This window comes from Platichthys flesus, chromosome 14 (genome assembly GCF_949316205.1).
Source record: "Platichthys flesus chromosome 14, fPlaFle2.1, whole genome shotgun sequence".
Taxonomy (NCBI): Eukaryota; Metazoa; Chordata; class Actinopteri; order Pleuronectiformes; family Pleuronectidae; genus Platichthys; species Platichthys flesus.
The window spans coordinates 8,327,521-8,343,748 of NC_084958.1; the positions used below are offsets into that span (position 1 = coordinate 8,327,521).

The window sequence follows — 16,228 nt, forward strand, 5'->3', positions numbered from 1 at the left end:
TGTAAACAGCTCAATGTTCCCAGCCCAAGCACCACAGGCTGTTCTGACCCTCCCTCTAAGAGACCGATCAGAGTCCTTGAAGGACTGTGCCGTGTCTTTACGACTGATGGTGGGTCGACTCTGGGGGCAGCACTAAGCTTTAGAACAGGAGCTGGATGAAACCCCTGATGTCTGCGACTGATGTGGGGTTCTTCGGGTGGAAATATAATCAGGGTAGTAACTAGACAGTGCAGCAGAAGAGATTACGGTGTACTCTATCTATAATGGCTCTGTGGAAATTATTACGTTTTCTTTGGAACTTTATCATATTGCTGTTATGCTATATGTTATATCTGTATTAACCAGCAGATCAAAGGCTAAAAGCAACATGCTCAGATTACTGGAGGCCAAATTAATAACCGCAGACTGATATCTAACAATAGAATAATACTTTGGAGAGTTCTTTTAATTTTATAGATTATAATCGATTAACATAGACTAAAAGGAATAAATATTTTCCATCCTGTCATTATCTAAACTGCTTATCATTTCAAGGGTCAAGGGGGGAGCCGGAGCCAATCCCAGCTGACAAAGGAAGAGAGGAAGAATACATCGTGGAAAGGTTTTCCTGTGCCAACACACACACACAGAGACAATCAACCATTCAAACTCACATTCTCACCTACAGTTAATTTACAGTCTGCAATGCCCCCCCCCCCCAAAAAAAAAAAGAAACGCCAACAACAACATATACACTAAAGCAATCACAGGAGTTAAATAATCCAATTATAAGAATACAGAATTACACAGAATATACTGGTTTCCAAATAATTTATATAATTTCACACACATGTATTAATGATGCACTGTATATATTCATCCAGCTATTCAAAACTGCAATTCCGCACAGTAAAGGGAACCTACAAGAGACGGATCAAAAACTGTTTCAATAATAGATACATTATTTAAGTTGCCTTTAAACCGATGTCAAAAATGTCTATAGTTCATAAATTGACAGGGCTAATTGATAGTGAAAATGATGCTCACTTAATGTGGATGAAGCTCCAAACCCACTGAATTCTACACATAATGAGGGATTTTCTATCTGTACTCATCAGGCCTGAGATCACATAATTCAAATCATTGTGGCTGATTTCTCACTACTGTCATCACGTACTTTCGTCCTACAGCTGTAACAATTACATGTATGTGTGAAATAAGTGCAGTTCCTCTTTTTGGAGTTTCTTCACATCCGTGTGATCAAAGGTTTTCAAAAAACAGCTGAATTCTTAAACAACTGGACGTCTTTCAAAACCACATCAAGCTGCAGAGACAGTTTACTTCACAGCCTCATCGCCCTCTCCACTCCTAGAACTCATAACCGCTGTGGTAACAAATCAAGTACCAATCCACCATGTGCTCACACTTTGAACACCAAATATTTTTGTTTTAACAAATTAACTAATTAACAAATATTTCATTAGTAAAGAAAAAGATACAATTCCAATTACAACAGATGTTTTGTATATGTTGCTATAGTTAAAATGTGTTTTTCCTTTGGGCATGTCACACTGAAAAAAACACCAACATGAAGGAAATATTTCTTCTTAAAGGCCACGGCAGCAACACCTACTCACAGTTTCTGGTCAGAGAGCAAATCTTGTTGACTGAGGCGATGACTTCACCTAAGGCCGAAAAAACACCACACATGCTCCCAGATGATTCACCACTCTACGATATGAAAAGAGACGGCAAGACGGCTCCTAAGAAAATGTTGACACATATACGTCACCGGCCAGTGAGGGAGCTGATGTAGCTGTGGTCAGGGTGTGGGCCGTGGAGAAATGGCACAGTAGCTCCTTCTCCTCTACTTATATCCGTTAGTCTGTTAGCAGGATTACTAAATAATACAACAGCTATTTTTTTTTAAAGGTGGTGGAAGGGTGGGGTAAGGGCGATGTAAGAAAAATAAAGCATGAAAACCTTACTGTATAAAACAGCATAAAAAACAGATTTTAACTGCGCACATAAAGATCATTGGTTTTTCCATTTGTATTCAAGTGGAATTAACTGCATAAAGAAAAGTGACCCTGCTACATGTGAGCGTTGTTTGCCTTCATGTGGTCTGGGAATTAGCCGAATTCCCAGCTGTAAAAATTATACACAACTCTCTCTCAAGTCAGATCTACAGCCCAATTGTCTGCGGAAACTAGTTTTACAGGCAGCTTTTAAATAGTAGCTTTTAATGTATAGTTGTCGAATGTTGCCCTTTTGTCATTTGCAAACTGTTCAACCGTCTCTAACAACTACCTAACACCACTATGTAGCCAATATGTTTTTTAAGGTAGATAAAGGATTTGGATGCCTTTAAGGCCAATTTATGCTTCTTTCCGTTTTGATGGACACGGACAGATAGGACCGCCTTCTTTGCCGTGGAACCTCCTCTCCGGGCTCCACGGAGAGCTCTTTGTGCAGCTCTGATTTTTCTAACTACACGTCAGCATGGCGGAGAACCTACTGATAGCCCTTGGCCATGATTGGTCCCGTAACGACAGCATTTCGGAACAACATCATTTCCGGACCTCAAACTTCCTGTTTCATTTCCTATATCACAATAAACCCAAACACAACTACGATTCTACGATTAATGTCACAAGTGTGTTAAACCAGCGGAGTTGTCCGGCTGACGGTGGCTGGTTAGAGCCCTGACGGCATGTGTGTACAATTACACATGGTTATAATGAACTTTCATAACGGCGCTAGCGTCCTAGCCACCATGCTAACTGATCTGCAAAAACATGCTGTCACGACTTTAATTCCATGGCTGTCATGACACTGTTTCTCAAATACCGTCAGGTTAGAAGAAAACACTGGGTGGTAGTTAGTATCCGGAGTCCCTGCTGACTGTGTGTGGAAGCTGGGGGGGGGGGGGGGGGGGTTAGCTGCTTCCGTGTAGCTTCAAGTAGTGGAATTAGCAACGCAGTTCGGAAACAAGACTACCACCTACTGTTCTGGTGCCCAATTGTTTTCAGCAACGGAGAACTAAAAATCGAAAAGTGTCCGTCCGTCCGTCTGTCACGGACTCGGAGAAGCATAAATTGGCCTTAAGTCACACCTGATCCTTTATCTTGGCTCTTTGTTATCATGGAAATATCAGAAGGATGTGTCATCGGTTGAAACACTGTAAACAAATTAAAACGACCCATTCAGTTTACAGCTCCGAAGCCCAACATCAAAGCACATGAGCACATTGGAGTCAGAACAACTATAAACATCTCAGGAAGTGGGACCTTCTGAGGAGCACATGTAATATGCCGTGTGTAAGGGAAACAGCCTGATATACAGCATGTACGTCATTCGGACAGATTGACGTTAAAACTGTAAACTAAGTGAAAAGGGTGTTGTTGAATGTGGCCCTCAGTCCAGCATGCTCAGTTGGGATCAATCAGAGTTTGGCAAAGAGTCAAACCTCCCACTGATTTCCATTCACTGTTGAACACACAATGTTTCATTCACAGACGTCAGGAGGAATACGTTCCTCAGCAAATCTACTCTCATCGCCTCTTTCCTAGGACCCTAGGACCCAACCCTGTACTGGAATCAGTGTGTGTTACCTTCCATTTAAACTGCATTGCTATCTATAGCCATGTTAATAATAATGCCATATTAATGTTTCAGTGGAATTATGTTGTGATGAAATGAAAAGTTTTAGAATTCTGACAACGAACATTAATTGATACATTTTCCATTTGTTTAATTGATTAAATAATTTGAATACAATAAAATATACTCTTACCAATAAGTGGCTAACTATTCTAACCATGTTGTCATCCTGGCTGAGGCTCAGGAGGAGGTAGAGCGGGTCGTCCATTAACTAGAAGGTTGGCAGTTCAAAACCAGTCACCCCCATTCTGTGTGCCAAAGTGTCCTTGGGCAAGATACTGAAGCTCAAATTGCCCCGAACGACTGTGCCAACTTTGCTGTGTGAGAGATAGACAAAGTGCTGCTCAAAGATGCACTGTATGAGCACTGTAAAGAGCTTTGGGTGGTCATCCAGACATAAATCTACATAAATACAGAGGAAAAAAAAAAAAAGCCCACAAGGTTCACAGCCACAGTTCTTAAATGAATTTGTGCTTGATTATTGACGGACTGCCTTGATCATTACTCCATCTGACCACATGAGGGCAGCCTGAAGTAATGAGAAGAAAAAGTACCTTTAAAATGTCCATGTTTATAATGCAGGTGCTCCGAGACCAGAGAGGATTATTAATCATGGATTCAAAACTTAACTTTGCTTCTTTAACAGCAACAAGAGCAGTAAAATACATTATTAAACTAAACAAATTCAAGGATTTGTCCTGTGGTCATAGTGAGGGAACAATCTGTCAAGCAAGTGACCACACGATTAAAACACACGTCTGAAGCCAGCTACACACAACAATGAGTGTTTGAGATCAGCAGCCAGAGTTGATGGAGTAGAAACCATTGAAACTAAACAGTATGGCACAGCATGACTGAAGGCCACAGCTCAAAGTGATGCCAGGTGAGATGAAAACGCAAACGTGCCTCCCCAGGACTGATAATGTCAAGCATGAATGTTTTGTTTTGTGCCGGCTTAATGGTTTTCTACCTACACACTCGCTTTGGGAAACAGACAAGTATAAACATAGAAATATCACATCCAGCATCATAATACAAATATTGTAAAAGTCCAATTCTAATACAAATACTAAATACATATTCACATCAAATTGGGGCATTAAAACAAATTCAACTTGCCATTGTAAAAAATCAAGACTTTAAAACATTTAATTCCTTAAAATAGATAAAGACCTGTTTAGAAGTCCAGGCTCCTTAGTCGGTTCACTTCATCTGCTTGAAAATTAACAACTTTGATTCTGGTTTTGTCTCTGCATGTAAAAACAAGGGCACAGTATGTGTGGGCGTGCAAGTATGTGTGTGTCTGTGTGTGTGGTAGCGTGGCCTCTGCAGGATACACTGAATTGCATCATCACTCTGCAAGGGTCAAGAGTTTGGTCAATATGTAAGCTGCTCTTCCAGTCCCCTCTACCCAGGAGTGAGTGACTGAGATAAAGAGAGAAAACAACACATTGTACCCTGTGGCCCCACAGTGTGTGTGGGTGTGTGTGTGTGTGTGTGTGTGTGTGTGTGTGTGTGTGTGTGTGCGTGTGTGTGTGTGTGAGAGAGAGAGAGAGAGAGAGTATGAGACTGTGAGAGAAAGAGAGAGAGAGAGAGAGAGAGAGAGAGAGAGAGAGAGAGAGAGAGAGAGAGAGACAGCAAAGAGAGACAGACAGGGACACAGAGAGACAGAGACAGAGAGAGATCCACACTGTGAGGCTCTACAATGAAATGTTGGTCTATTGTTACTTTCAAATTTGTATTTATTATAATAATTATATAATAATTGGCTATAAAAACAACACTGACTGGGGCAAGGAGCATTAGTTTGCTTCAGCGTCCTAAAGAAAATTCAATTAAATTTAACTGAGAGTAAAAGTTGCTCAAGGGAACAGGTCAGCATAGATCAACTTCCAAGTCAACATACCAGCTTACTTAATTGTTGCTAACCCAGTCAGTGTGTCGGTGTAAATCCAATATTTGTTAAGAGTTTATTGTCTAAGCTTTTAAGTACACAACCTGCTTCAGCAGGGAGCAGTCAGTAATATTCATATGTTCAATATCACAATATTTTCCATATTCCTGCGGATATTAATGATGTGTAGTTTTGCTCAAAGCTGTAAAGCTGACAGTAAACCAACCTCTCTTTGTTGATCCCATCCCATTTAGGAAAATCCTTGATCCACGATTGACGGTATAAAGTAGATCTCATAAATGTTGGCAGCACACGATGATACACAAAGTCTGGACTAGATTCTGTTTTACAAGTCTGATCACAGGAACACAGTGGTCACTACTCTGCATAACAAACGCATTGGGAGCTCCAGTCTGTGCTTGTGAGTTACCAGTGGGACAAGGTGATCTATTACAGGGTCACTGAATCTGGAAACCTAATGCGTTAACAAACCATCCGTCATACAATACACCCACGAGCGACAGTCTGCAGGAGGTGGTGGTAATGCAAGACGTGTGTATGGGTGCAGGTAAAGAGCCCAGGAGAGCAGTAAAAAGAAAAAGACAGTGAGTTGTGGGACAACTGGTCTGATGGAGGCGTAAGCAGCCTGGAGCAATGAGGGTGAGTATAGTGTGACAGCCGGATGTAAGTACAGGGTTAAAATAACACTCTGTCTCTCACACACACACACACACACACACACACACACACACACACACACACACACACACACACACACACACACACACACACACACACACACACACACACACACACACACACACACACACACACACACACACACACACACACACACACACACACACACGCACACACACGCACACACACACACACGCACACACACGCACACGCTCCCAGAGGCTCCCTTTCCACATTTAGAGACACTCTCCACAAAAAGCACAGTCACTGGTACTATTCTGGGAGCTTCCAAACTCCCTTCCAGTCTTGTCTGCTCCACGTCTTTCTCCCCCCAAACATCACTGTTTATCTAAACTCAGTGGAACAAGTAACTTAATCATTCTGCGAGCATGACGTATACTTTGATTGGTTAAAAATGTTTAACTAAGCTGTTTAATAATTATTGACCAAATATTTGCGTCTCAAATCTTCAATGTTTTATTTGTGTGTTTCGTCGCCTGTGATAGACCTTGGTGCATTTGCTCTCTCATGCAGTCCAATGTTGCATAATCTCCTTAGTAAGCATTTTAATCTTGTTCATGATTTTAATTTGAAATAATTCACAAATCAAGTCGAATAAGTATTAATAAAAAGACATTACATTACATGTCATTTAGCTGACGCTTTTATCCAAAGCGACTTACATTTTTAGAACACTCATCATTTTATGAGGGGCCATCTAGGGGTTCAGTATCTTGCCAAGGACACTTAGGCATGCAGATGGGATAGAGTGGGATTCGAACCGGCGACCTTCTTGTTGCAGAGCACCCGCTCTATCCCCTAGGCCACGCTCTCCCCAGAGACAGTGGTATTACAATTTACCCTGGGCACCCCTTGCTTTTTTTTTAAATATGCCTGTAGATGTTTGTAATGAGAATGAAGTTATTTCCTCACAGCTTTTACATTGAGTGCCTCATGCGCTTCAGGAGTCAGACTTTCTACTGGTAAGCACCACCAGGCCTGAGGAACAAATCAAGAGGAATCACTGCTCGAGCACATATTTGAGTAAATAGACTTTTCTTCACACTAAATATTTCAATCAGACCTTGGTTTTCAGTTGTGCCTCCTCTGACCTGATCTTAAAAGCACTGCGAGATAAGCATCTTTAAAACTCCTCCTGCTCCAATCATAGAACCGTTTACGGAGCTAAACGCTGATGGCCGGCCGCTGATGAACAAACAACACTGCCTGGTGGCAACACTTGGTCATTTACATGGTGTCTCACAAAACGAGAGCATATATAAACTGTCGGTGAGTGCGCCCACACACACAAAAGGCGTGCTGGCACAGTTCCTCCATACACAGGCCCACATCCTGTACACACTCACCCAGATGGTTCCTCTTGCTTTCTCAGCTCTCAGACACACACTCCATTATCAGATCTCTTTGTAGTGTGTGGCCTGCAGACACCTGTCAGGGAGTGTCTGGCTGGCCAGCATCCTGTGTGGGTCTGTTTGTGTATGCAAGGGTTTATGCTGAAGCCTACAGTGTGACTCTCACTTCCTCCTACTCCACCTCATTAGTACAAAAAAAATGAATAAATAACTTTTGAATAGACACACCCAACCCTGATATAGGCTCTTAATCAACATTTTAGAAAGTATCCATGTTTTATTTTCAAGTATGTGCAACTATAAAAACAACGTTTTTTATGGAGCATGTGCAAACCAACATGACATCATCCCCGGTGTTCGCTCCTCCACACTTCAAAAGGTGAATAGTTCCCATTCAGACACGCTGAGTTGGTCTTTGGCCCTTCCTGCTCTGAGGAAAGCACAGTCGCTGTTTGGCATGACCTCATGTCTGCATAGCTCTCTCTTTACACACACACACACACACACACACAAACAAGAGCAGCAAAGAGCAGCAAATTATCTACGACACAAGCCCCTATACGGTTTGTGTGTATTCAGGCTCAAGTCCTCACAGGGATATAGAACAATCCAACACACACACACACAGACACCACGGCAGCATAGCAAACAGACAGTATGACTGATAATCTTTCAGATACACAACCAAACTCATGTTGGTGTTTAATGAGTGCGGCAGTTTGACAAAAACCTGCACAACACACAGTCACACCCAGCTGCTGTGAACTCACTGTTGCAGTGCTGTTGTCTGAAACCCTGAATGTATGAGCATGTACACACACACACACACACACACACACAAATATATACAATACACATTTAACATAATCATCTTGTAATATTTGAGCCATAGAAACCTGCTTCTCTCTCCTGGTCTGCTGATGCTGCTCTCAGGTTGATGACAGAAGGCCGACCACGCGTAGATGAGACCCAGAGTCCATGGCACTGCAGGATCAGCACACACTTACATGATTTCATCCCCATCCATTGATCAAATCAAACCCAGGCAGGTGTATGCTGCACGAGAAGCCTGAAACAAAGCACAAAACAAGCAGAAATATAGTATTTAAGACTAGAAATTTAGCAACGAGAATTAAAGAAGATCCAGAATCATTTTCTTTCATCCATTAAACATTAGAGTGTTTGCAAAAAAATCTTGAAAAAAAGAAAATACATATATGTGTCCCCGGGTGGTACTTATCGCTCCTAGTGCCCCCGCAGAGAGGCTTATAATATTGTGACGAGAGTCAGGTCTTTGGAGAGATAAACAGAGCCCCCCTGCAGAGACATGTCCAGTTTGTGTACTTGATGAACACACAGGGTGATAATGAGAATTATTTGTTCTTGGGGACACTCTAGCCTATGATTACAGTAAATAGGAAAAGACAAAATAAATAAAGTAGGTTATATAATACATTAACATGTACAAAAGAGTATTAGGGCCATATTGAACAAGATTTAAATTAATACAATTATAGAGATTTTAATAATAATGTTGTAATGTAAAAGTCAGAACAAAAGAAAGAGAGACGTCTAGTATTAGGATAATAAATATGAAAAAGAAAACATTTTGGAAATAAGCTGCAAAGAGAACCGATGCTCGCTTGAGTTCCACTGAATTCATAATCTTGAAGAAGCCCTTTGAACGATCAGCTCATAGTCGACCACAACCTTACATTTCCTCCTCCACAAAAAAAAAACAACATCCTCCATTTCTATGTGATTCTTTCTCCAGAAATGACAGTTTGTTTACACAATCTTTTCAAAGTTCTGAAACTTGATGGTGCAACAAAAGATGAGGTTCTATGTTATTTGCGAAACATACAAATAACATAAAACCACTTATGCTTCACGTTGCTCTTTATAGCCCAAGCGACAGAGGGATCTTCTGTTATGCCCTCTAAAATGAAACACGGCCTAAAATAAGGACTTAAGGACTTAAATCTCACAAATGTATAACTTTATTTCTTGTTATATTATGACTTTGAAACCTTAGGGGGGGTTCCCCTTGAAGTGGCCCATTTTAAGTTTAAAAAAGTTCGACATTCACACATTTTGTGCTATCGCACGGGGGAAAAAGATTTTTCATGAGAAACAAACAGTTCAGTTTAACGTCAATGGCTCTTTGTTCAGCTTCCTTCTTGTTTCAAGGCAAATGAAACTAAATCTCTACAGCGGTGACGTTCTGCTTCACCACCAACCTTTCAGCCATAGCCTGCCGCCCACTCACAAGCACATGACAGAGTGCTGGCAACACCTGAACTAAGTGCACCACAGAGATGAGTAACTCCCCTATTGTAAAAACAACTGCAACACTGAGAGGTTTCAAAATCGTGACCTCATGATTTTGATATCTTTGATCAATTCATAGTTATCTGACAGTATACACGGTTGCAGAGAACATGAAACTCAAACTCACTGGAACCTGCTCCATCCATGACCCACATGAAGCTGCCACCGGATGTTAGATGTGAATTAACTTGACATTTTTCCAAACCAGGTCTGGGGGTTGGGATAAGAATGCCTGAGGGGCCGTAGCAGTATGAATGAATCAATGTGATTCACGCAGACACACAGGGACACAGTCCACCCACCACCTACTAAAGTAGCTGACTGGAGCCTACAGTGTCAGATGAGAAGTTCACAACACGGAGAAAGGCCGAGCTATTCTTCCACCCTGCACACGCTCCACAAATACTCCTTTGTCCGGGAGAGGGAACTGAACAGCCTGACATGACCACGCTGGACAGCAACACGCTAATCATACACAAACAGATGAGCTGTAAACAAATACACCCACTAGACAGGGACAGCTTTTAACTGTGACAAAAAATCCCCGGGCGTGTCGTTCATTTATCGACACGCACCACTCAGAGGCTCAAACCAGGGAGCGACATCTTTTTCTATTGACAACCGTCTGTAACATGAGGGCGAAATCACACGACCAATGCAACGGTCCACCAGTGGGCAGGACGGGGAGGCGAAGGCAGTCCATGGCTGCAGACACCACCCTGGCACATCAAGACAAACAAACACCACCCTGTCCCTAGAGAGTGCAAGAAGGGCCAGAAATAAACTGCTGCTCACATAGCGGAGCTCGGAAGCCACTTGAGTAAAACCCTTCAAGATCAGCTCTCATGCTGAAGTGAGGCCAGCGGATCAACAATGACAACAAGAGAGCACTGTGGACTACCTCTTTATTATAACTGGTGCAGTGCCCATTGGAAACCTGCCTGTTCTGAATGGGCTGTTGTCTTGTTCTGTGTTGATGCTCGAGAGCTACTTCAGATTCCTTTTCATTAGTGAGTCCTCCTCAATCAGATCTACAATATACTGTTACTGAACAGAAACATATTAGGGAATTGTGACTAAATAGATTAACCATAGAAGGCCGATGAATAGATTCAGTACATAAACCAATCTAGATTTAATGAGGTTTATATGGACACTGAATGAAATCCAATAATCACGCTATAGTGGAGATGAGGGAGGAACTGACAGGTCAGGACGACTTTATACTCAGCAGGGGACAAAGAGAAGCTGCTCTCAGTGCGTCATGCGATACAGAAGAGGACAGCTACACTTTCTCTCCAGGAGAGAAGACAATATGAAGAGGAGAGGTGAGTGAAACACAAGCTTCTCTAACAAAGGACACAGGAAATCCACTTCTCTCCCTGCTGTGTCACGCACATTCACACACAAGCATGATGTCTGAGTAATACAGCAGCAGAGAGAAAGAGGATATTGCACACAGTGTTCAGTGTTTCATCTCTTACACTTCCCGGGTTGATCATCTCACACCTTCAACACACACATGTAGACTGAGTGGAAGACAACGCTGGTCATTGAAAACCTGTTAGACAATAAAAGTGTCTCTTACATTTACTAATAAGATAATAATAACACAAACATTTTTTTTCTAAAAAATGGTTCACAAAAGAGTTTAGTTTAGTTTTTTAAAGAGGCGAAGTCATTTTTTGAAAACAGTTGGGTACTTTACTTTTTATTAAGCATCACATCAACAGGAGAGAGAGGATTAATACACATCTACTGCTCGAATGAGTCCTTGCATCCCCAGGACAGTGTATTTAAGCCTACATTTTAATAAACTACATTAAACATTAGCTTTTTATTGATTTTTTTATTAGCTCTTGCTCTCTGAGCTGTGTTCCATTCTTTCTTTCTCTTGGTTGGAAAAAACAATATAAATTCAAATAATTCACTGCAAAGCTTTGGCTCATTAATGTATTTTATAGCTAAAAAAAAAAAGAAATGGCTAAAAACGTTGTACCACAGAAGATGAATCTCTATTGAATAAACAGGATTACCTCATTGTTGGTTTTCATCTTTTCCTGGGAATCAATGAGTAAAAATTTAACAACAAAATTACTCATTCAGTATGGTGGTGCAACACTATTTCAGGCTGTAACGTCCTGTTAGAGAACTGGTACTTTCCATATTTAGCAATATTCCCTATTATATTTTGGTTTAGAAATCTAGCCAGTAAATACCAGCAGAAAATAGTGACCCATAAACCGCCGTCACTACCCGCTGTTTGGTTAAAGTTCCATAAAAAACCTGTTGGAGATTTAGGTTATCATTATGCATTAAGGCGATGGTTAGAATCATTTCAAAACAGTCAAAAGTTCAATGTTTTACTCAGGCAAACATTAACAGTAGAGGATATATAAACATTCATGACCGATATACACACTAACAGAGTATTGCTTTCCAGGAAGGTGGGAGATGATGCAGTTTCTCAACCAGGATACGGTGTTTCTCAAGAGTGAAATGATCCCACAGGAACAAGCTGTTCATTTATGTGAGCACTTCCACTATCACCATAGATCAGCTGGACATAACCAGTGGAAGCAAGAATTTGAGAGCTACCTCTACAAACACACAGGGATCCTACTAAAACATTTAGCAGCTACTGCCTATGAAAAGTGAGAAGAAATACCATTCATCCTCTTCACTACTGACTGAAATACAACATACCACCCCGAATATTAAAAACCAAAATTACACATCCTGGACCATTGGCAGATTTAGCACAAGTTGCATTAGACTCGACTGAGTTAAAACCAAAAAGACATCAGATAACCTGAGCAAAGAGAAGATACCTTAAAAATGTCTTTAACCCTTTGGAAACCCATGATAATGAATAATGTAGAGAAGATAATAGATAGAGCCCGACCGATTCATGGATTGACTTATAACATCAGCTGATATCGGCCTTTCCTATACATAATAGTGTTAATTTATTTTTTATAAAAAGGAGTATGTGTTAAAGCATCACTGCTGCTTGCCAATCTTATTAAACTAATTCAATTTGTTGGAAAGAGTCCCCGGACAAACAAGCATCCCCGTGATGAGGAGCATCCCTCACTAATTACAAGACACACATGTGGTGTATGTATTCATAGTTATTCCCCATCTGTCTCCATTATGGCTTTACTGGTTCAAATATCTACAATATGGCCAAAAATTATCTAAAGATAAAACTGTTCACATCAGTTAATATCAGTAATATGATACGTCGCATTAATGTTTATTTTAAGTTGGAAGACTGAGTGAAGTTTGTAGTTTTAAACTCTTCTGTATGAGCAGAGAATGACAAACCTCCTCACTGTGCATACACTACACATTAACATAACTACATATATATATCAACTTTTTTATATTGCTATTGATATTAATTATATAATGATTAGCAGAAGAGGTTAATGTCAGTTTGTCTGTAAGTTAGCAGGATAACAGAAAAACTACTGGACAGGATAACAGAAAATAGATTATCACCAGGAATTCCATATTTATTTATTAGCAACTTATTAAATTATGTTTGACATGTTTAAATTATGCTAGAGGGGGACAGGATATAGACGAGTCTTGTTAAAAAAAATAGACAGGGGGCACTTCAGGGGCCAATCCCATTTAAGCTGGGGCCAGTGACGCCCCTAGATCCGCCCCTGCTGGAGTCATCAAGTACAACACCTGAAACCAAAGCAGCTCACCGTCATGTATCTTGTTATTTACACCAGAACTCTCCTCAGCATGTGTCCCACGAATGTCCCCAGGTGTCAACCCTGAGACACTTCAGGCGTTTATCCACCTGCAGCTACACACAAGTGCTACACACAGTCCACCTCAGGTGTGTGCAGCTCGCACCAGTAGTACCTGGGGTTGTGTAACTGCAGTGTTTCACAATATGGACAGTGACAGCTGCCACCTGCAGGTTCTGAGAATCCACTGGTGACAGAAGCTGCAGCAGCTGAAGCCCCCAGTGGTTTGCCTCTGTGTGTCAGTGAGTGTCTCTTACCTGTCAGCCTCAGAGATTCAGCCTCAGAGATTCAGCCTCAGAGATTCAGTCAAAGAGATTCAGCCTCAGAGATTCAGTCAAAGAGATTCCGCCACAGAGACTCAGCCTAAGAGATTCAGCCTCAGAGTCTCAGCCTGTCACTTTGCTGTCACCTCCTGTTCCGGTGCGTCTCCAGCTACACGCTCAGCAGACTACGGAGCCAGCCGACACTCGCATCTCTGTGGTAAAATCAGCCGACACAGAAATTCTGATGCACTCATATACTGACACTTATGGTAAACGTATCCAAACCTCCCAGAAAGGGGACGGCAACGGAGTAATCGAAGTTAGAGGAAGAACCATAGACTGTAGGGAAGAACACATGTGGGCCTACGTCCGGTTTTCAAAATAAACCGTTGAAATGGAGCCTATACAAAATGCATAATGAGATTTTTCATATAAAAGTCAAACATTTTCACAGTGGGAGATCATTTCAGGATACTTCAAAAATACTGTAAAAATACTTGGCTCAATAAGTTCACAGAGAGACTGACATGCCTGTGTTCAGGACCTATCTGACTACCTACTGAATATCAAATATTTTAACTGTATAGATTTGGAGATTTTTCAAAGTAAAGTCCAACATGTGTGCAATCAAATCAGTTCATTTCAGGATATTTCAAAGTTCTATAAAAACACTTTGCTCAATAAGTTCAGAGAGAGACTGATATGACTGTGTTCAGGACCTCTCTGACCACCTACATACTGAATATCAAACATATTTACTGTATAGATGAAGGGATTTTTTCAAAGTAAAGAGGCAGTGGACTAGTGGCAGAAACTTGGACTATGGGCAGAGAAGGTCTCTGGTTTGTCTCTGGTTCGACTCCACGGAGAGACAACAAAAAGACGAACCTTGATTGATCTGTCCAAAAATCCAAGAGTCTGTCTAGTGCCCCTGAGCAAGGCACCTTACTCCCCAAACATCTGCTCCCTGTGCACCGTACATGGCTGCTCACTGCTCTGTGTGTCCTTCACCAGATGGGTTAAAAGCAGAGGTTAAATTTCCCTACCTGCATGAGTGTGCCTGTGCATGTCTGTGCATGTGTCTGGGACAAATAAATGTATCTTAATCTTAATCTTAACATGTGTACAATCAAATCAGTTCATTTATGGATATTTCAAAGTTCTATAAAAACACTTTGCTCAATAAGTTCAGAGTGAGACTGATATGACTGTGTTCAGGACCTCTCTGACTTTAAATATATACTGAAGATCAAACATTTCTACTGTATAGATTAAGAGATTTTTCAAGGCAAAGTCCAACATTTCAACTGTGGAATATATCATTTCAGGATACTTCAAAGTACTGTAAAAACAGTCTGTGTCTGCTCAACACATGTTGGACTTTGCTTTGAAAAATCTCTTAATATATACAGTACATATGCTTGATACTCAGAACATTGATCATTTTAGAGGTCCTGAACACAGTACTTTGAAATATCCAGAAATTGGCTACTTGAAGCTAAAAATGTGTGACTTTTATTTTGTAAAATCTCTAAATTGATACAGTCAAAATTCTAATCATAAAAATGACACGTGAGACGATATATACTTCTTGTGACTATAATCCAATCCATTTCCTTTTCAATTATGCATTTTGTATATGCTCCATGTCAACAGTTTATTTTGGAAAAAACGCTTTGGATGCGTTTACCATAAATATCAGTATATGCTCGCAGTCGAATTTCTGTGTCGGCTGGCTTGACCGCAGTCTTAGCAGCTCGGACATGTCCGACCACGTGAAGGCTCCCGGCGGCGCAGGCATGAGAGAAGCCGGGAGTGGATCAAAGTTTGTAGAATGGTTCACTGTTTCACCAGCCCCGTCCACACACACACCGATACACAAACACACACACACACACACACACACACACACACACACACACACACACACACACACACACTCTCCGGGTGTGAGTGTGTTCAGGCTGCGTCAGTGCCTTACTGTCTTTGTACGACACAAAGATCGTCTGTGTGTTAGAAGATGGATCATTCCACTGTCGAGGGTAAACACCTGTTCTTTTTTTGCAAATGTAATCACTCAGTCATTCTGTTAGTTAGTTGGTAAATAAGTCGATTAGTGGCATTACCTGTAACAACCTCCAGGATAGATTATTGTATTCATTCAACTATTGCTAGTTACATTTCGAAATTACAATACTGTGATGACTCAAAGATTGGATATAAAGAAGGGGACATGTCCAACCCCTCCTCTCGCCC

General features: G+C 41.1%; 1 protein-coding gene across 3 annotated transcripts in view; it reads right to left on the bottom strand.

Moving 5' to 3' along the window:
- tnk2b (tyrosine kinase, non-receptor, 2b) overlaps positions 1–14,206 on the bottom strand; it is a 49,244-nt gene extending 35,038 nt beyond the window's left edge. For all 3 annotated transcript variants that reach the window (XM_062404264.1, XM_062404265.1, XM_062404261.1), the window contains exons 1-2: positions 13,967–14,206; positions 8,505–8,677 (exon numbers count right to left, since the gene is read on the bottom strand). The gene's annotated coding sequence lies outside the window, so the exon portion shown is untranslated. The remainder of the gene's footprint in view (positions 1–8,504; positions 8,678–13,966) is intronic.
- Positions 14,207–16,228: the final 2,022 nt, after the last annotated feature.